Below are 21,313 nucleotides of genomic sequence, written 5' to 3' on the forward strand. Positions count from 1 at the left end.
CGAGATTTTGTCTGGGGCGGGTCCCGGCATCGACTGGCGCTTGTAAAGCTGTACCTGCCAACGGACAGTGGTGGGCTGGCTGCTCCATGTTTCGAGCACTATTACATAGCCGTGCAGCTGCAATGGATTGCCTGCTGGTTGGCAGACAGAGGTAGAGAAGATACCGCCACAGCGGAGCCGCTGTACTCATTAAAAAGGGTCACTAGGCTCTTTCATCCCTTGGGGACGCCCATATGGCCTGTCCCGTTGCTGCTGGCAGTAGCATACAAATGTTACCTCAGGGCCCTCTTCCTCACCCGACGGGTTCTCACATATGCACCCGCGGTGCCACTGGAGCCTTTTATGGGTGGAAACGGAGTACTAGTGGGACCGATGCTAGAGCGCTGGAAAGAGGCGGACATCCAGACATTGGGAGACCTCTTACGAGATTGTGCGCTGGTGGCGTATAAGACCCTGGTTGCAGAAGATGACCTCCCACCTGGGGGGTTCCTGCTACACCGAGCCATAGTGGCAAAAATGACGGCCCGCTGGGGGGGGACATATCTTCAGAACCTACTCAACACCTAACTATGCAATACTTGCATGTCAATGGAAGGGGCAGGCACCTGGTCCGTTGGTTTGCGGGGTCGTTAAGGGTACACACAGCGATTAATTTGGCTCCATTAAGAGATAAATGGGAGCGCGACCTGGGCAGGCAACTGTCCGAAAAGGAGTGGGAAAGGGTCCTTAGGAGTCCGGTGCGTGTCCCCAGAAATCTGCGCTTCCGCCAGATACAACTCTATGTTATCCACAGAGCCTACCTCACGCCTGTGCTCATTAACAGATATTTGCAGCGCGCGGATCCGTCCTGTCCCAGATGCGGGGAGCTTGATGCGGGCATCCTTCATATTTTGTGGAGCTGCTCCAAGCTAGGCTCCTACTGGAGTGTGATTGGGGAGCGACTTCTCGAATGCACTGGGCGCATTATACCCCTTGATTGGCCGGAGTATATTTTGCATCTGTTCAGGAGGCCGCCTAAAGACAAAGCGACATCCAGATTTCTGGACCTGGGGATGGTGGTGGCTACGCGCCTGCTCACGAGGCGTTGGAAGGCGAGTGACCTGCCGAGCGTGCAGGCGTGGAACTCCTCCTTTCAAGCGTGGGCTCGAGCGGAATGGACGGCCTCACGCAGGGAGGAAACGGTGGAGAGGAGGGAGTTATACTACATGCTATCAGTGTTCTTGATCACGCCGCTATTGTTTTCTCATGTGCTTCCTTTACTGTGGATTTGCAGTTGATGCATAAATGTCAAAGATGTGCACAATCCTGGTGTACAGAAGGAGATCCACCCTCTGTTTTGCTACCGTACACCAGCTTAGCGCGTGGACAGTCACAAACTTGCCTAGAGGCGGTTACTCAATACCTTATGAACTGCCATTAGTATGCAGGAAAATTCTTCCCCCTTTTTTTATTTTGATCAGAGGCTAGAATATCTACGTATATGATGTGTAAATTCTTAAAGGCCACCTGATATGCCCGCTTACTGTGCACTTACTGTTGACCTGTCTCATGCAATGTGATGTCTTTATTCAAAAATGCTAATAAACAGATTTGACAAAAAAAAACGGGGGAAAGCTACAGGGCTAGATGGTATACTAGTAGAGCTATATAATACTTTAGGAGCTATATTAATCCCTTACATGGCATCGATGTTTGGGGAGATTTTAGAGCAAGGAATTCAGGTGCCAAAATCCTCCAATGAGGCGATAGTAACACTTATTTTAAAACCAGGGAAAACCCCCACTTGCTGTGAATCATACAGGCTGATATCACTTTTTAATACTGACTACAGAATCTTTGCAAACGTTTTGATAGATAGATTGAGTAAAGTAGTCGGAGGGTTAATACACAATGATCAGAAGTGGTCTAATAAGGGAAATTATTTACATGAGTTAATCTCTTTGGCAGTGCTTAAACTAAATGCCACGGAGGTTTTTGACAGGATAAATTGGTCATACTTGTCTACCATCATAAAACTACATAAGCTTGGGGATAATTTCTGTAGAGTAAAAAAGCTAATATATCAGGATCCCTCAGCAAAAATACTAGTGAATCGGAACCTGACCTCAAATTTTAAAGTATCTAAAGTTACAAGACAAGGCTGTCCCCTTTCATCACTATTAACCTCTATATCGAGCTCTTAGTACAGAAACTTAAAATGGCAGCTAATAATCAACCTTTCAGTTATGAGGGTTGTGTGAAGAAGGTAGCATTATATGCAGATGCTCCTATGATTTTTACTTTCGATCTTGCTGTGGCCCTGCAGGATATCTTGCAGATATCCTCTGAATTCAGTAAAGTGTCTGGTTATGACATAAATGCAGGAAAAACAAAGATCATGATATGGAATCAGGCAAAAGATAACCCGCTGATTAAAAACGAGATCAGATACTTGGGTTTCAAGATCGTGCAGGACCTCAAGGAAATCCCAGGAGTCAACTTGGGGAAAGTATTAAGAGAAAACATATGCTTAATAAAGGTATGGGCACATCTTCCCTTCACTATCTTCAGGAGGATTAACTTGGTTAAGATGGTAATACTTCAAAAAATCACTTTTTGTTTCAACACATTTCGCCTGCACTTCGAGAAGACACTGATTGATAAAGTGCAGCAGGCTATAAATGCTTTTTTTCTGGGCATAATGGGGATCAGAATCTCATTGAAAAAACTGCGGGGGAGAAGGGAGAAAGGGGGGCAATCTCTGCCAGATATCCAATACTATGCCTCGACCTTCCAGTTGACAAATACTAGAATGCTCTTTAATGGACCAGATGGCTTAGTATTAGGGACTCTGGAGGGCCTCATTCATGAAAGCCTTGCGCCACCAGTGCGTCACTTTTTCCCATGTTAAAAGTGACGCACGTGCGGCGCAATGCCTTCATAAATAAGGCCCTCTGTTTACTGCTATGGTAAAAGGAGTTAATGTGGGTGTAGATAATTTCTCATTCAATTCTGGAGATCCAAAGTTCTTGTTAAAAGTTAAATGAAAAGTACTGCAAGCAATGGCCAGAATGTGGTTCAACATTAAACTATAAACAAAATTAGATTACTCTGATTTGACCCCATTTGGGATTCACCAGGCACACTGGAGTGCCTAAAAGATAAATTAGCCTTCCCAATATGAAGGGTGGAAATACGTAAGTTTCTACCATGAAAAGATTTAAGCAAGATGTTGGGGGAAACTTTTTTGAAATTCAAGTACGTACAATTGGAAAGCTGGGAGCAATGTCAGAGGTCGCCTTTGGGCAATTGAAGCAATCTGGAAGAACAAATTGTGGGGAAACCTTTGGGAAGCAAGGAAATGTCAATCTGGTATTGGGAACTGCAAGAGAGCATGGGTGTATATTTCAGTCTGGCAGAAGACCTGTCGGGAGGATGCTTGCCGAGAGAGCAGTTCCAAAATATGTGGCAAGTATTGATGCGTACATTGTACTCTATTGATAAGCCTGCTTTTTTAAGAAGAAATCACCTCTTATCACTTCATACATAAAACCAAAGAGTGTGTCGAAGATGGGGAAAGGAAGATCTGCTAAATGTGCAAACTTTGGATTAGAAAACACAACAGATGTCCATATGTTTCTGCAATGTCCAGGGATTTGGACGTTTTGGGATGAAGTTGGTAGGACCATTTCAAACATTCTGGGGCTAAATATTAAGGTAAGCCTTTCATCGATCATCTTTGGCGCAGCTGAGGGACTTACAGGAAATGCAACAGACCTCCAGTACTATTCTATCCTAATGACAAGAAGGGAAATCTGTCATAAGTTGGTGTGTGGTATCCCACCTCAACACTCTGAGTGGCTAGATTCCTTATTTTACATGTACAAAGGATTTAATTGGGAAAGCATCCAAGAAAAGAAAGTTCTGGGGATTACTCATGAATTGGGCCGGGGTGTAAGTGGTGGAGGTAAAAACGCTAACAGCATGAATCTTGCCCAATGATTATACTTATATAGCTCTCCTGGCTGCATTTTTTCCCCTCATCATGCAGCTGCCGGTATCGATAGACCTACCCTACCATGGCAAGATTCGAATTAAGGGTCGGGTAGTAGATATGGAAGTCTTAGATGAATGAAAAAAATGACATAGATATTTCACAGACCAAATGAAAAGACTAGATTTTCATAATGGCCATATGGTGTGTTTCAATAAGTTTTTCATTATCCTCCTGTTAGACCTGGTATCTTTTGGTCTGTTTCCCCTCTCTTTTTGTTTTCTGACCTCCTGTTTTTTATGTACGATGGATTTTGTTTCTGCTGAATGTATGACGTTGGTTTGCATGCGATGCATCGCATGCTATTACAACACGGTTGTTACAACGACGTATTGTTACATCGCGTACAATTACATCGCAAGTCGTTACAACGACTTGCTGTAGGGGGCGTGCTGGACTTAGGAATAGTATAATTTACTATTCCTACTCCAGTTTGTGCAGCAGGGAAGGTGTTAAATTATAAATCCAACACCTTCTGCCCCCTACAGAAAGTCGTAGTAACGACCACATTGTAATGGCATGCGTTGTATCGCATGAGAACTAAACAATGTCTCCTCTTCTGCTGGTTTAGTGTTTCTGTGCAGTTTTTTTTACTGCTAATCACTGCTAAAGTGCAAGTGCTCCTACTGTAAATTGTGTCTTATTGGTTTTCCATGATTGGGATATTGGATTTGCTAGTAAGATTGTATGCTTCTCATGATGGAATCTTCTTTCAGCATTTTATATATCAATGGATTTGAAAGCATATTTCACAATTATAATCACACATTACATTTGGTTTCATTTGATTTGCACAAATATGTCAGTTTATGTTTGCTCTAGTATGACTTGATAGTTCAGCAATTACTTGCCATACACACCTGTGGTATTCATTGCCTGCTTCATATTGTCTAATGCAGATCTGTGCCACTTCTCATATCTATATTTCTGCAGTTAATAGTGTGTCACAGAGCTAGCTACTAATTGTTGCTCAGTGTAACAGTCAATAAGAGGTGACAGCTTGACTATTATTCCACATATCATTGAACAGAAGAGCCCTGAAATGCATATAAACCTAAGCAAATGAGATATAGAGAGAGTGGAATTTAAGGGGCTGAGATATTGAGGTGTGGGGCAGACTTCCATGTAGACAAGGACACTGGTTTACCCTTGAGAAAGTGAACCAGCGTTATCATTTTTAACTACAATGCTATATCCGCTGGAAGAAGAGACTGTAACTCTCACTGTGTGAAACCACATCTTTATTGCTCCATCAAGGTATACTGTTGCAGCTAATTATTTTTACTTATTTCTTTTGGTGCTTTGGGTACTAAAGTAGTTTAAAAACAAGAAGCATGAAGGAAGGGGTTGTGTTATCAATTTCCTCTTGTCCTCAGTCTCATCCTAGCTATGACCTGGATAATGTATTTACAGCACAATGTTATTTGGAATATATCAGCAAACAGTTGAAACATAGGAACTGGAACAGTATATAATCACCAACAAATCTAGGATCTAAGAGGTTTGACGAATAGAAGAAATCATAAATGGCTGGAGTTCCATTTAGTCATTAGTCTAATTAGTGGCATTAAAAAGAGTTGTTAGACCTGTCATCCTTATGGAGGTCTTTCCCCACCTTTTTGACTGTTGCCTCTCATTTGTGCTGATTCTTTTTATTGGCTTTAAGACTCTGAGCACATTACCACTGCTAACCCATGCTAAAGTGCATGCGCTTCTCTCCTGAACATGATGAAATTAGTGGATACCTGCTTGTCATATTTGTTGTACTGGTAACTGTCTTGTAAAGTGGTATACCATATACCCATGGCCTGTACTTCAAATGCAACTAGTAGGCTGCAGCACTTATTGTGTCATGAACAGGAGTAGCCATTCAAACCTGTCTCAGGCCTGCCATTGCAATGCCTGTGTTTGCAGTTTACTGCCACTTGTTCTTGGCATTTAAGACTATTTGCCAAGCCGTAAACTCTCCTTTTATTATATATACGTCACACTTAAGGCAGGCCCTAAGTATTCCTAATGTCAGGTTGCCATGTAAGTAAAACATAGGACATGTACTTGTATGTTTTGCATTTTCTGGTAGTGACAAAGAGAGTATTTAAATGTTTCACTACTGTGGGCCTACCCGTCTCATAGGCCTGCATTGGGAATTCCTTAATAAAAATTAAGCTGTAATTAATGATCAGAGAGGAGTAGCTTTTTCATTTCTGCTATGTTTAGAATGGTAATGATAAATCCTCCTCACTGGTGACGTTTGATTTAACATTACCGTTTATTAATACTACTTTTAAAAAGTGGGCATTTCTCTGTACTTACTGCTCTTTGTGCCTGACAACCTGTCACCAAAACTCACCTGGGGGTGGGTGACAGCTACACTTTGTGCATTCCCCCTAGACAGCCACAGACATATGAAGTTGAGGCTCATCTGCATTTATCTGCATTCTGATGGGTCTTCCTGGCCATGGAGGAATGGGAGGGGCTGACATTTACACTTTCATAGGTAGATACCTATCCACACAAAGCAATGTTTTTCCCACCCTGGGTTAGCCTGGCAGACAGGACTGGGTTGAAAGGGATACTTGTGAACTTCAGATAGTTCTTTTAAAGTCACTCATACATCAAAGGCACTTTTGGGTATAAGTACTAAGGGGATAATTTATGAGAGCCCTGTATCACTTTTGCACCCCGTAAAGTGGCACATGCGCGGCACAGGGTTCTCAATCACATTTAGGAAGCATCTTAAAGTCACCCAGTGTGGCTTTGAGTGGCATCGCAATCATGAGTTGGGTAAGGCATCACAAATCACTGTGTCACTCACCTTACTCTGTGCCTGCGATCATTCCATGGGCATTGTGGTGGGTTTTCCCACTTGAGAATCTCAAACACATAATTCAAAAAGTAATGGTTCATTGATATTTGTGCCTCCCATTTCTTGGAATTGTTCTATTAAATATAGTTTAGGCTGTATTTCCCACTTTCATATGAGGCTGTCTTGTACATCTCTTGTAACCTTGCCTCGATGTAGAGGCTGCGATTGGATCTCAATAGTCTAAGGCCGCAATTTACTAGTTTCCCAAAGTATCCACAAATACCGCACTGAGTGAGAAGGAGAGAAAAAGAGGGTGCCATTTCTTTAGAAAAATGTAATATTTCTGGTTCTGGTCACAAATATTAGGCAGCATAGTCTCCACAATATTCAAATGGCAACCTCTAGAAAGGAAAGTACTTCCATTCACTTCTGAAATTTCCTGCTAAATGTCGAAAAATACCTCTACTCTACCACTTCCTAGAAATAATTAAAGGCTATGCAAGTAAAAAAAGCCATTATAACATAAGCATACCCTGATTCCAATTTCCAATTTTGATCCATCTGTTGTAGAGGGCCATTTTTGAGAGGATGTTCCGCCAGATTTGTGCTTCTGATGCTGAATCAGTTTTCGCTGGCCCTAGGATTCAGTACACTTTAGGCCTATTAACTAGTAGTAATGTGCTTTATATAGGCAAATTGTTACACACCCAACTGGCACACATTTACTTAACTCATTCGAAGATTGTTAGACTACATGTTCCTAGTACCTCTACATTGAATGCTACTAGTGGTTTGCAACACTCAATTTTCCACCAACTAGAATAGCAATGTTAACATGGATCCAAGCCTGCTCCTGTGGGTTGTGGGATATCTGACAGAATATTGATTTCAACAATATCGAAGGGTATAAATAGTGTGTCAAAAATATTTAACACAAAATATCCTTTCCCAATACTTATAATGTTAAGTACAAAAATGTTGAAAAAAATATTGTTGTACGCTAATATGGTTTGAAAACATACAAAAATATATTTGCTCACTATATATGGTTTAAAATAGTAAATATTAAATATCTTTGTATATAACATTGATAAAATGAAACTTAAATACATTTAATACAATACAATACATTCAATACTATATTTACATATGTACCTATATAAACATATACACATAAATATGTGTGTGTGTATATTTATACATACTATACGTAGCCTCTTCGAGGCTTCCGATGGCCAATGGCCGTCGCGAGCACTACCTCTGTAGTGCTGTGTACGTCCGTTGGTCGACACTGCCCCGCCCACTCAATAAAACCGCTGTACTATTATAAAACAATTGTTTATATTACATTAATTTATTTTGTATTCTCTACTAAAAAGCAAAATTATATAAATATATATTTAAATATAAACATAAAACATATTAACAAGTCAAATGTACAAAAAATATTAAAAAGCTAAATTATACAAAAAAATATATATTCAAACATTACACAATTAAACAAATAAACACATAATAACATTGCATATATTTAAACAACTTTAAAAAGCATTACAATCTGGGTATTATACAGACACTATGCCCACTCTAGTATGTTCAACAGGAGGTAAAGCACTGGACGACTGAGTGGCAAAATCTCCTATTTCCTCACCAACCTTTCCAACAGTAAGGAACGCGCTTGAATCCCAAGGAGTAAAATGTACCATTCCCACGCTAGTCTGTGCAACACTAGAGAAAGTGTTGGACTTGAGAGGGGTAAAATGTACTATTCTCACTTCAGTCTGTGCAACAGTAGGGAAAGCATTGTAGAACGGAGAAGTAACATTTACTATTCCCACTGCTGTCTGTACAATAGTAGGGAAAGTGTTGAACTCCAGAGGGATAACATTTACTATTCCCAATCCAGTCTGTTCAACAGTAGGGAAATAATTGGACTTGGAAGGGTTAACATTTACCATTCCCACTCAAGCTTTTACACCAGAGGGAAAGCATTGGACTCCAGAGGGGTAACATTTACTATTCTCAATCCGGTCTGTGGCAATAGTAGAGAAACCGTGTGACTCTGGAAGTGTAAACTTTAATACTCTCATTGCGGTCTGTGCAGCAGTAGGGGAAGCGTTGGACTCCTGAGGGGTAACATTTACTATTCCCACTCCAGTCTGTGGAAATGTAGGAAAAGTGTTGGACTTTGGAAAAGAAAACATTCCTCTTCCCATTCTCTTCGTTGCAGCCGTAGGGAAAGCAGTGGACTTCCGATGGGTGAAATGTGCTATTCCCACTCCAATCTCTGCAACAGTAAGGAAAGAATTGGATACCAGAGGGGTAATATTTACTATTCCCACTCGAATCTGTGCAACAGTGGGAAAAGTGTTGGACTTTGTAGAGGTAACATTTACTATTCACACTTTGGTTGGTGCAACAGTAGGGAAAATGTTGTACTCCAGAGGGGTAAAATGTACTATTCCACTCCAGTCTTTTCAAAAGTAGGGTAAGTATTGGGCTCCAGAGGGAAAGTATTGGAGTTTTGAGGGGTATCATTTACCATTCCCACTCCAGTCTGCAACAGGAGGGGACGTGTTGGATTTCAGAGATGTAGCATTTACTATTCCTCCTCCTATCTGTGCAACAGTAGGAAAAGTGTAGGACTTTGAAGGGATAACAATTACTATTCCCAATCCAGTCTGTGCAACAATAGGGAAATCGTGTGACTCTGGAGGAGTAAATTCTATTATTCCCATTGCAGTCTGTGAAACAGTATGGAAATTGTTGGAATTTGGAGGGGTTAAACTTACTATTCCCAATCCATTCTGCACAAAAGGGAACACGCTGGACTCTGGAGGGATAACTTTTACTATTACCACTCCAGTATTTGAACAGTAGGGAAAATGTTGGACTTCCGGGGGTAATATTTACTTTTATCACTCCAATCTGTGCAACAGTAGGGAAAGCATTGGACTTCTGAGATGTACAATTTACTATTCACACTTCAGTCTATGCAACAGTAGGGGAAGTGTTGGACTTCGGAGGAGTAAAATTGACTAGTCCCACTCCAGTCTATCCAATAGTAGAGAAAGTACTTCAATACAAACAAATAAAATATGTGAAATATAACCCTATTAATTTAATAAAATATAGAGTTCTTAATATGTATTTATTTATTTATTAACTTATTTGCACAGTTAATTAAAACCATTACAATGGTGGCGGCTTCAATATGGGCCAGATGTAGGTAAAAGCTGTTTTGCGAGTCCTTAATAGCGATTTTTAGGGAATCGCTATTAAGGAATCGAAAAATGCCATGTAGGTAGGAATCTTAATATTTTTTGCGATCCCTTAATATTTCTTAATTGCCCATTGCAAATTGCGATTTGCAATCAAGGAATAGCTTCCCATTCATTCCAATGGGCCAAGAGGCCCATAGGCTTGCCAGGGATGTTGATAAAAAAGATGTAATCAAACGTTGAGATGTTCATAAATGTTGTTGGGAGATATACAGCACTTTGAAACAATATAATATGCTTTGCAGAGCGTAGATTGCTGTTGGATAGTAGAGTATTCATATCTTCTTGGTCTTTATTTTTAGTTGCTGAGTTAACATTTGATCCCAAGCCCCTGATGTTAAAATCACCTAGTAGCAAGGTTTCAGCAAAGGCAAACTCTGATAGGAGATCTTCCAGATTCTTAATCAGAAGGGCTGTTGCAAATAACTTTGATTTATTAATTGTGTTATGATAGCAATTAATTAAAATAAGAGGGAAGTCTGTTGTTTGGGTTGAAAAACAACTTTCCCAGCCAGGAAGTTTCGGTAAAGGGGTGTAGTTGTGATCTTACAAGAATGTTTAATGAAAATGGAGAGAGCCCCAGAGGTCGTCCCAAAAGGTTAGGGATGCCAATTGAAATAGTTCATGATAGCCATAGAGGACTGATGGAGATAGATCCCAGGTCTCTTGTAAGCAGATGATGTCACAATGTTGCTCACGTAGTCCACGGCAGATTTGGATGAGAGTATTGACTTGAGCCCGGCCACGCTCCAGGAAGTGATGGTCAATTTAGAGACTACCAACTTGGGTGGACTGTGACGGGGATTGGGAGATGCCTGCTAGGAGCAGGACACTGACTGGTCTTCAGGGCACTGACTGGTCTTGATGCAGGGAACCATGGCAACTCTGGCAGTTGTGGAGGTCTGTGGGGTTTGATTTGCATCTCACCAGACAGTGATTATTGTTATATGAAATTTTGATAGACTTGTCAGCTTTTGAAGTGCCTGGCAGCTAATCATAGGTTGCACCCTGTGTCCCTTTGAGAACACTTATGTGAGACATTACTAAGTTTTCCTGAAGAGGTTCATGCAGGTATTTTTTGTTGGGGTAAACTAGAGTTTGATGGCCCAGTCTTCAAAAGCCCTGGCTTCCCAGAGAATAGAGTCCCTTAGAGTTTCTTGTGACCATGTTGTAATGGTTGCTTCCAAATTCCCTTAACCCAGTATTAGGGAGAACTCTACTGCTGTTAACTTAGAGGAGGTTATCCCCCTAAGAGCCAGGACGTGCTTGAAAAGATTTAGGAGAATATTCCCATTGAGAATATCATGTGGGCCTTGAAGGGCCTAGTGCGGCATAAAAACAAGTTCTGCATTATTATCAGGACATTGATGATGCCTCAGTGGGGGGGCCTTAAAGTGAAGAGATGTAAAATCAAGTAGAAAACGTTTCTCCTCCAATTGTCTATGCCTGTCTGTGGCCTATAGAATTTGAGGCTGTTTGGACGGAGACATTTGTGGTCGATAGGCCCAAAAGACTTTGGTAGAGTTGCCTATTGGGTGTGGCTAGAAAGGGCCCAGCAGGTCACTCTCTGTTGTGACCTGTGGAGCAGCAGTGTTATTACTTGTATTTCCCGTACACTTGTTGGGTCCACTCCGTGTATTTGAGGCACCCCTTGGGGACTGTGTGTTGATATCTTGAGGGCCCAAACTTCAGGGATGAGAGGGTATCCCCTTAAATTGAGTGGGCAAGGTACTAGTCTTAGCTATAGTAGTATGCAATACTGGGGCACAGGGATCAATAACTTTTTCCTTGGGTATTTCCTGTGTAATTGTCAAAAAGTTGTCAATTGAAACATTTGAATTAGTGGGAACCTCCTTGAAGTCGGCGATTTCTGTTTTTGGTTTTGAAACCTGATTAAAGATAGGAAAATTATTTGCCCCCCTCTCTTCTGTGGCTAGCTTAGTGAAAGCCCCTGCGAGCCCAGATCTCTGTTTTGGAAGGGGTTGTTTTTTTGTTTGTTTTTTTAGTTTATTTTTTCTCTTCTAGAGGTAGTTGAGTTTATTGGGAGATGGATGAACAATTGGGGGCACTTGATGGAGCTGGTTCAAAGTTTCTGGGCTGAGTAATGGCCGGTGGGGACAAAATAGCCGTCGGGCTGTGAGTACTCAGTGGCGTAGGTACAACTTTTAGTTCACTCTAGCTAATGCTTGTTGTCTGAAAATCAGAGGAGGTTAGCTTATTGAATCATGGTTCTTGAGAGAGAAAGGTAGTTACTCTGGGAGATGGCGATATGTCATTTGTTATGTAGCATGATGACTGTTTTGAGGGAGTCCCAATTTGTGCATTTTGGATGGAGTATGGATCTTCACAATGTCCAGAAGCGAGCATAAGATTTTGGGGAGATGAGAGTTTGTTAATTAATCATGAGCCAAAACAGGTGTTAATGGCATCTGTAAGCCGGTAGGTTCTTTCAATTGTACTTAGCCTGGAGCCCTAATTGGCTGGGGTTGAGGCCAAAGTTTGGATTACATCTATCTCAAGGCCCATTTTCTGATTGCCTTTGTAGAGCTGTGGCAATAGAGTCTTGTTTTATATGCAAATACGTCCTTGAGATCGACAAAGGACTCATGGATCCTTGTCTGCTTGACTGTGAAGGTAATAGTGGGCCTCTTTGTTGAGGCCTGGTGTTTGTGACAGTTAGGCCTCAATTTGAGCTTCCAGAGAGGCTAGGAACCGATAAGATAGATTTTTTGGTTCAAAGGGGCTTTCACATGTTGGCCTTTTTTTTCTTTGCATCAGGGAATCAGTTAGCTAAATTCGGTGAGTGCCCCGGGTACAGCGTTACATGGATTCAAGTGGGGATTGGGCTGCTATATGACCACCCAAGCATTCATGGAAATTTAAAGTAGTGGACAGACCTGTTTCTTGGACTGATCTGTGCCTGTGAAGACTGGCCTCCAGGTAAAGATGAAACTGGCTATTGCAGTTGAGGCTCCCCAGGTGGCTCCCCGGCTGGAACCTTCCCTTTTCTCCAGGGAAGGTTCCTTGTTTGCTTAGCAGCTGGCCCTTCCATGCACCATCTAGCTGTTTCCAGTAAGTTAGAGAGGATGTTGAAGATTTGTGTCTGTCTACTTACAATATGCAGTGGGCTGTGATGAACAGGATGCCTTCTCAATGATGACCTGAGTAGCCGCCTAGGCCCCTTAGGCTCCTGATGCGGGCCTGTTATGCGCTCTTCTTTTTCTTCACTCTTGTCCCCAGCCGCCTCTTGAGCCCCTAATGCTACTGCCTGTATGTGGTACTGGATCCAGGGACTATGCAAGGACAAAATTAAGAGTTCAGGAGTTAGTCAGAGGCCAGGGGGTCAGGAGAGAGACTGGCAGACAGGTAAAAGCAGGTACAAGGAGCTGGCCACACTGAATCAACTTTCCAATGAGGATACAATGCGGAGATTGCAGCTTATGGTTTTGTAGACTGCAGATTTGCGGCTTCCACCACTTCACGTTGCAGGTACAGGACCTGTGAACGCCCCTGGTAGAGCTCACAAGAACCAGGCACTGCCCTGACCAATCACAGTGCTCTGGGTGATCCAATAACATAGAGCTCGGAGCGCTGAGGGATTAGAGCTATTGAGGAATATTGGGGAGGCTGAGAATTGGGGTTGGGTGCACTGAAGTCACCAACAGTCCACCTTGCACATTACGTAGCCCTCTTGTTTTACTCTAGTGATAGGAGGAGGCGTGTATGTGGACACCCCCCCTCCCCCCCCGAAGGAAAGGAGTCCAGAGGAATGGGGAGTGAGTATGGACAGAGCGGAGCATGAGCACAGCAGTGCAGGCAGGGTCTCCCTCGCCGTTCGTGCAAGCAGCACTGACCTAATGTTGCCCACTTCTGCGCAGATGGGAGGAAACCGCAACACTAACCTCGTTGCCCCCTGTGTTGCCCCCGGCACAACTGCAGCCATTCACTTGCCTCTCCTGCCCACGGGCAGCTCACAGCCTTCGCTCGGCTTGCTCCAGCAGATAGCCGAGCACCGTCACCGAGCACCGGCATCGTCTTGAACGCAGAACTGGAACAATTTGCAGAAACCAATCCGTACATGATTTAATATTTCAACATTGGCTCTGAACAAGTGAGAGTTGCGTCTGCTCCTCTGGAGGCTATGGTTGGGGCTCATGCAGAGAGTGAGCTGTGCACGTGACTGTGGAACAGGCCTCGAGTCTTCATAAATATTGCACACATGAGTGCACAGCTGACATACAGTAATACACTTTATTAATTAACCAAAAACAGTTATATATAAAAAATATGAAAATTCTTAATTATCATTAAAAACAAATTGGCCATTACTTATTACTTACTATAACCCCCCCCCCCCCAAGCCTATAAGCCACAATTAAAATAAGTAAATGGAACACAAATATTAACTAATTAAATTTCAATTCATATTTAATCACTAAATAAATATTCAATTAATCATTATCTATTCATTTATTTGTTAATTATTCATTCACTTCCCACCATATACCCCAACAAACCCACCAACCCGCACCTACCAAATAATTGAAGATATGATTAGTACCAAAGTTACTTAATTAAAAATCACTTAGATGATTCTAATAATTTGTTAATTAATAATTATACCTAAGTCACTTCCCACCCTACAACTCAAGCAAGCCGCTATGACAATATAAATTACAATTATGATTGAATTAAAAAATGGTAAATCAATTAACATTGAAATAAATATATATATTTATTCATATATTTATATATATATATATATATATATATATATATATATATATATATATATATATATATATATATATATATACTAATGTTTTTTTTAAAGGCTAATTTGTAATTAGAACATGCCTGAAACCTATGTTTTTTTTAGTTAATTTCTAAGCTGTTTTAAATGCTAGTTTCTAACTATGGTTACAGAGGTAGGACATGTGAAGAAAGAAGAATAAGAAATGCAAAAAGAAGCAACAGAAGTCATCAAAGACGAAGAAAAGCGCAGGAAGAAGGAAGACATGCAGAAAGAACAAACAGAGGAGCAGAAAGAGGCCTTGTTGCAAAATCATCCTGTACCCTCAAAGTAAGACATGTCTTGGCAGTAAACACCCTCCAAAGCCATTTTTACAGTGAGGCAAGGCTAGCCCTCCTATTGTAAAACACTACTTAGAAAAGCTATGGACCTGTGCAAAAACTACCTGCTGCCTGTGACCAGTGAAGAGCATGAAGGCTGGACCAGCTCTCCCAAAAAAGACTCACAAAAGTGGACTCATAAGGCTGACTTCCTGTTTAGGCGACAGGGACACAATACGCTCTAATATGCCTTTTCCTGCATTCTCAGCTGTCCAGTCCCAACTGGTCCTGACCACCACCCAGCTGCTGGATCTTCTAAATTGAGTCTTGACCCCCAAATGCTGTGTTCAAGTTCCTCAAACCTTGACTGCTGTTAAAGTGTACTGCTCCTAAAGTCTCTCAAAACCTGAGACTCATAAATTCATAAACTGTTTTGAAACTGTTTGCGCTGAGAACCGGCAGGGGACTAGGTACAGGCTGCCAAGCCATTCCAACAAAGGTGTAATGCTACTAAGCCAAAGATTTGGTTGCTCCATCTACGTTCATATCCGCTGCTTGGTCTCGCTACAAAAATCTGAACTTCAAAAAAGTGACTAAGTAAGTGGTTAGAAATCTTCACCAGAAAAAGGCGCAATATGTATCCGGCCAGTGAGGGACTTTTTGGTGAAATGTAAGTTTCTCCCACTTACACCTTTCCTATCAATAGTCAGTGGCTTCATTAACACCTTGTCTTGCAGTTATCCAATGATGTGGAGCCCTCTTCAGTCACAGCCTTCTGCTTTGCACCACTAATGTTTTTGAGTTCTATTCCACAGACTTTAAGAATTTATAACTCTGATTATATTTATTCTATTCTTGTTATGTTGGTGTCATCGTATTTATATTAATTATTTCTAGTTTGCTTAATAGGTTTGGGAATGTTCTTGTGTTCTGTCTTCACTTTCTTATTTTTTTAATACTGCATAAATACTTTACACTTTACCTTAAAGTTAAGTTTGACTGCTTTGTGCCAAGCTAGCAGAGGATCAGCGATAGGTTTACATATTGACTTTTGCAGTTTAACCTGTCAAGTGTTGTGATTATGATATGGCGTGGGTTTTCACTCTCGTCAACTAATGCCCCAATATCTTACACCATCTCTGTACTAGCATTAGTTATAATGGACCTGATTCACAAATGTAAATGTACACGTCTGTGAAAGTTTACATGTTTTACCTAAATACATACATGAATACTTAATGTGTATTCTATTCCTATACCACTGATCCCCAAAGGCATCAAAACAATGCAAACCTTGAAGCTCTAGTGAAAATTGTTAGATTAGGAGGGCTGGAACTCAAGTATGCCACAACAGTCAGCTTTCTTGTGCTGCTTACCACTGTGCTGAGGGTTTGTTCATTAAGTATTATGGTAAAGCATGTGTAGCACTATTAAACTATTGACATCCTGATAGAATCACATGCAACTACAATCAGGAAGATTACATTTTTTAATTAAACAAGAAGTTCTCATTAAACCCTTGTTTACAAACGTGCAAATGGAGCATGTATTCTGCTCTGGGGGATAAGGAGGCATGAATAAATGTTAAAGAGTGGATTGTAATATCTACTGGGTGTTTTTACTTTCTAATCTGTCACAGCGTAATGTCACTGCTTCATAAAAGCAGAGCAAGATAATGAAAAGCCAAGTTGTTTTATTTGTTTGATTCCTCTTTATGTAAAACCAGAGGAGAAAACATTATGCTTAAAAACAAGTAAAAATAGACAATTTGTATAATAGACAACCTGTGTCCTTACTTGGTTCCCAGTATGCTGCAGAATCATTCAGTATGGATGTCTCCTTTCCCTCCTCCCCTTGAGGCCCCTTCATTAAGTTATGTACTTACAAATACGTCTCTTGGCTATGCTAAAGGTATGAACTACTGGCAAACAAGGAATTGAAATATACTCCACAGTGAACGGATTAAATATCACCTTCTCTTTAGTTCATTAGATTTGAAGAGCACATGAAGAGATCTTATAGTGAGACATAGACAGCAAGATCTTTGCTTGTGCTGGCGATGCATTATTTTACTTCTTTCATCCCGGGGGCCTTTAACTACTTGTTAAGTAGCAGTTTATAAGCAAACAAATACAAAAATGAATATTGTGTTCACAGTTTTCCGCATCAATGTGGACATTACCAAGTATGGACTCTCAGACTGCCAAATATCTATATTTATATCAAATATCTATGTCATGGCAATTATTTAACTAGGACTGTTGTGTAGGCATGGTGCAGATTTAAGATACTATATACATTTGTAAACAACTTTATTTTAGATGTTGAAACAAAGCTACAGGGATACATGTTATACAACATTCTGATGTTTCATGATTTTAAGCATATTCTATCTTTATCAACAAATCTATAGAACAGAATGGGGTTATTATGTTCCTGAGAAGTTTGGATCATATTACAAAAAGGTCCCTTGAATGTTTACAGGTATTTTTGAGGGTTTTCTTGGTGCTGCTTGTTTCCTCAATTAATAAAACACGCATTTGCACTGCAACAGGTCTCGTCTTTGGGACCTTATATGTATTCAGCTATGCAGCATATTAATCTGGGTGCTGAAACATCTACTGTTCTTTAACATGGAGGGAAAGTAAGCACCAAACTACCTGACATGCCAGGTATGGGAACACATGGAGAGAAATATTGCCTTTCAGCGGAGAATGGTATAGTCCAAAGGTCCGTTTTTAATATAAAATATATCTAGGCCTTTGGTGGTCATATCACTGCAAATACAAGATTTGAAAACAATATTATTGTCTACGGGTGCTCGTGCAAGACAATTTCTATGGAGAGGAATCTAGAGAATGCTAAAGTGATTCTCGTATTTTACTGACCTTTGCTGGTCGTTTTCTATCAAGAAAGTTAAATTGAGGCAGTTGCCGAAAAAGAAAAAAAAGAAAGTCCCTCAGTGGAAAGCACTTCTGGTATTTTGCTGACCTCTACTGGTCTTTTTCTATCATGACGGTGTTCTGCTCGATTTTTGGGCTCTATTTATGAGTGATGGTGACTTTAAGCTTGCTACCATCCTGAATCTCTATTCTTGCCTTGTGTTGGTCCTTTTAAGGCCTTTTTGCCATACCTAGAAGCATAAACTAGAGGATAGCTGCTTAATATGATGATAGATCCCTTATTGTTGACTCTAATCCATCTATTGCCTATTGGCTTTGACATAATTATGTGTCCTTTCATGATTCTACCTATAGTAGAGGGTGGATCCTGTTGTCTTGACTTTATATTACATATTGGTATGGTTTGTGTATGTACTCTGGCAGAGCTAGGTGTTATTTCATCCTTCTCAGGCCTACAAGGCCCAGAACTAGAGAGACTCCATTTTGCTTTCTGTCCCTGCAGAACTGAGATGCTTGCAGGGTAAAGGTAATGTTTTAGTTATGAGGTGTTGTTCGCTTGGAGAGAACCGGTTCAGGCCGGCCCTTGTCGAAGGATTGTATTTTTCTTCGTGCCGAAGACACAACATCGGGCCAGCCGGCTGGGGATGTGTCCTTGGTACGGGGAGGTACGAGAATTTGGTGGGCGGCAGGCTGATGGCTGGAACTTTCCATGAGGAGACAGCATTCCATATTAGTGAAGTGCAGAGGCGGAGTCAGGGAGAAAGACTTTGGGTTGGAAGGAGTGCAGTCGATGATTGGAGCGGAGAGCGTTAGAGTGCAGAAGGAGAGGAGATGGAGCAGGGGAGAAGAGACAGTGGATGCTTGGAACAGAGGGAAGACAGACAGCCAGTGAGCTGGAACCAGAGAGAGAGAAACTAGAAGCAGTAGTGAGTAGATGGTGTTCTGAACAGAGAGAGATGAAGCAATGTTTGGAGCTGAAGACAGCAGTCAGAAGTAGTCACTTATCCGGAGGAGTTGTGATCAGCTGGAGTCTGAAGTGATGCCTTTTGGAAGAGACTGAAGTTATATTAATCTGTGAGAGCAGCTGGAGTGAATTGGACATTTGAACAGAGATAATCAGACAGAATGAAGAAGCTAGTGGAGCGAACGGTTATCAGAGCGGCAGAAACAATTAGACTGAAGCTGGAAGGCGGAGACAGTTCGTGGGGGAGAGGTGTCCAGTGCAGAGTGATCAGCGCAGATGCATGTCCAAGAGTGCAGAGGAGAATCACAGACGAGGGAGGAATCCAGATGACAGCTAGAACAAGACTCCATACTAATCAGGTGATATCTGTCCTGTTATGTTAGTGCCCATGAAACATTAACCTTGTATTACTAATACTTTTCCTTTCAGCGGTGTGCAGTCTATTTACAGTCCCTGTTAGTAAGAAGTGGATGTGGTCTTTACAGAGACCCTGCAGATCTGTGTATGTGTCTATTATGTGTTGCTATTGTCGTTATTGTAATAAAGATACCCCAGTTCTTAGTGAACCATTGTGCAGAGGTTATTATTATTAATGAAGCTAACCTTTCTTCTGGTCAGGTGCAGTCAGGTGAACGGATGCATCTCCCGTCCATGTGAATGGTAACTGAGCAAGGGGGTGGAGGAGAACTTGTATTTGATGATAACCTGTGCATAGTGAACCAGTGTACCTCTTATTCTTGTATGAAAAGGTAACCTGTTCTTCTAGTCGGATGTTACTGTGAACAGATGCTACCCCTGATCAGGTAAGTGATAACTGAATAAGGGAGAGAGGAGCTCTTGGATTGAAGGATAAGTTGTACAACATCTAATTTGGCAATTATTGTGTGATCCAGAATATTGTAGTACTATACCCCTGATGAATAGTGAGACTGATCCCTTTATGTAATGGTAATCATAGGATATACTGCTGTCTGGGTAGAGAGGTCTGGGTTCGCATGGGACCACGAGGCCGCCGATTCTGATACTGCCGTCTGGGTAGAGAGGTCTGGGTTCGTATGGGACCGCGAGGCCGCCGATTCTGATACTGCCGTCTGGGTAGAGAGGTCTGGGTTCGTATGGGACCGCGAGGCCGCCAATTCTGATACTGCCGTCTGGGTAGAGAGGTCTGGGTTCGTATGGGACCGCGAGCCCGCCAATTCTGATACTGCCGTCTGGGTAGAGAGGTCTGGGTTCGTATGGGACCGCGAGGCCGCCGATTCTGATACTGCCGTCTGGGTAGAGAGGTCTGGGTTCGCATGGGACCGCGAGGCTGCCGATTCTGATGCTGCCGTCTGGGTAGAGAGGTCTGGGTTCGTATGGGACCGCGAGGCCGCCGATTCTGATACTGCCGTCTGGGTAGAGAGGTCTGGGTTCGTATGGGACCGCGAGGCCGCCGATTCTGATACTGCCGTCTGGGTAGAGAGGTCTGGGTTCGTATGGGACCGTGAGGCCGCCGATTCTGATACTGCCGTCTGGGTAGAGAGGTCTGGGTTCGTATAGGACCGCGAGGCTGCCAATTCTGATACTGCCGTCTGGGTAGAGAGGTCTGGGTTCGTATGGGACCGCGGGGCCGCTGATTCTGATACTGCCGTCTGGGTAGAGAGGTCTGGGTTCGTATGGGACCGCGAGGCCGCCGATTCTAATACTGCTGTCTGGGTAGAGAGGTCTGGGTTCGTATGGGACCGCGAGGCCGCCGATTCTGATACTGCTGTCTGGGTAGAGAGGTCTGGGTTCGTATGGGACCGCAAGGCCGCCGATTCTGATACTGCCGTCTGGGTAGAGAGGTCTGGGTTCGTATGGGACCGCGAGGCAGCCGATTGCTGATATTATAGGAGGTACATGGCATACATCTTAGGAATTCCCTGTCCTTAGGTGGTAGATGTATGTTGTCACCTGTTGTAAATAGGTCCTAGGGAGGGGGAGATGGTAACGTTCTGGCTGAGTTAGTAATGCTCTGATGAGCTGGTCCTATCTAATCTGAGAAACCAGGCAGAACATTTGGCGTCACGAACCGTTTACGAAACCTGTGTGCGTTGTGGTTGTTTTTGAGTTTGTACTCGGCGCGTACGTGGTTTCATTTGTATATTATTTGTATATAATTGTGTGTATAGTTTTTGTTTTGTCAGGATGTTTTTGAGAAAGTCGAAATCTGTTTTTAAGTTGCCTGTTGATATTCCCGGCTGGGATTCAACGCCTTATGAGGCCTTGGCCCGC

The sequence above is a fragment of the Lissotriton helveticus genome, chromosome 3_2, assembly GCF_964261635.1.
Source record: "Lissotriton helveticus chromosome 3_2, aLisHel1.1, whole genome shotgun sequence".
NCBI lineage: Eukaryota > Metazoa > Chordata > Amphibia > Caudata > Salamandridae > Lissotriton > Lissotriton helveticus.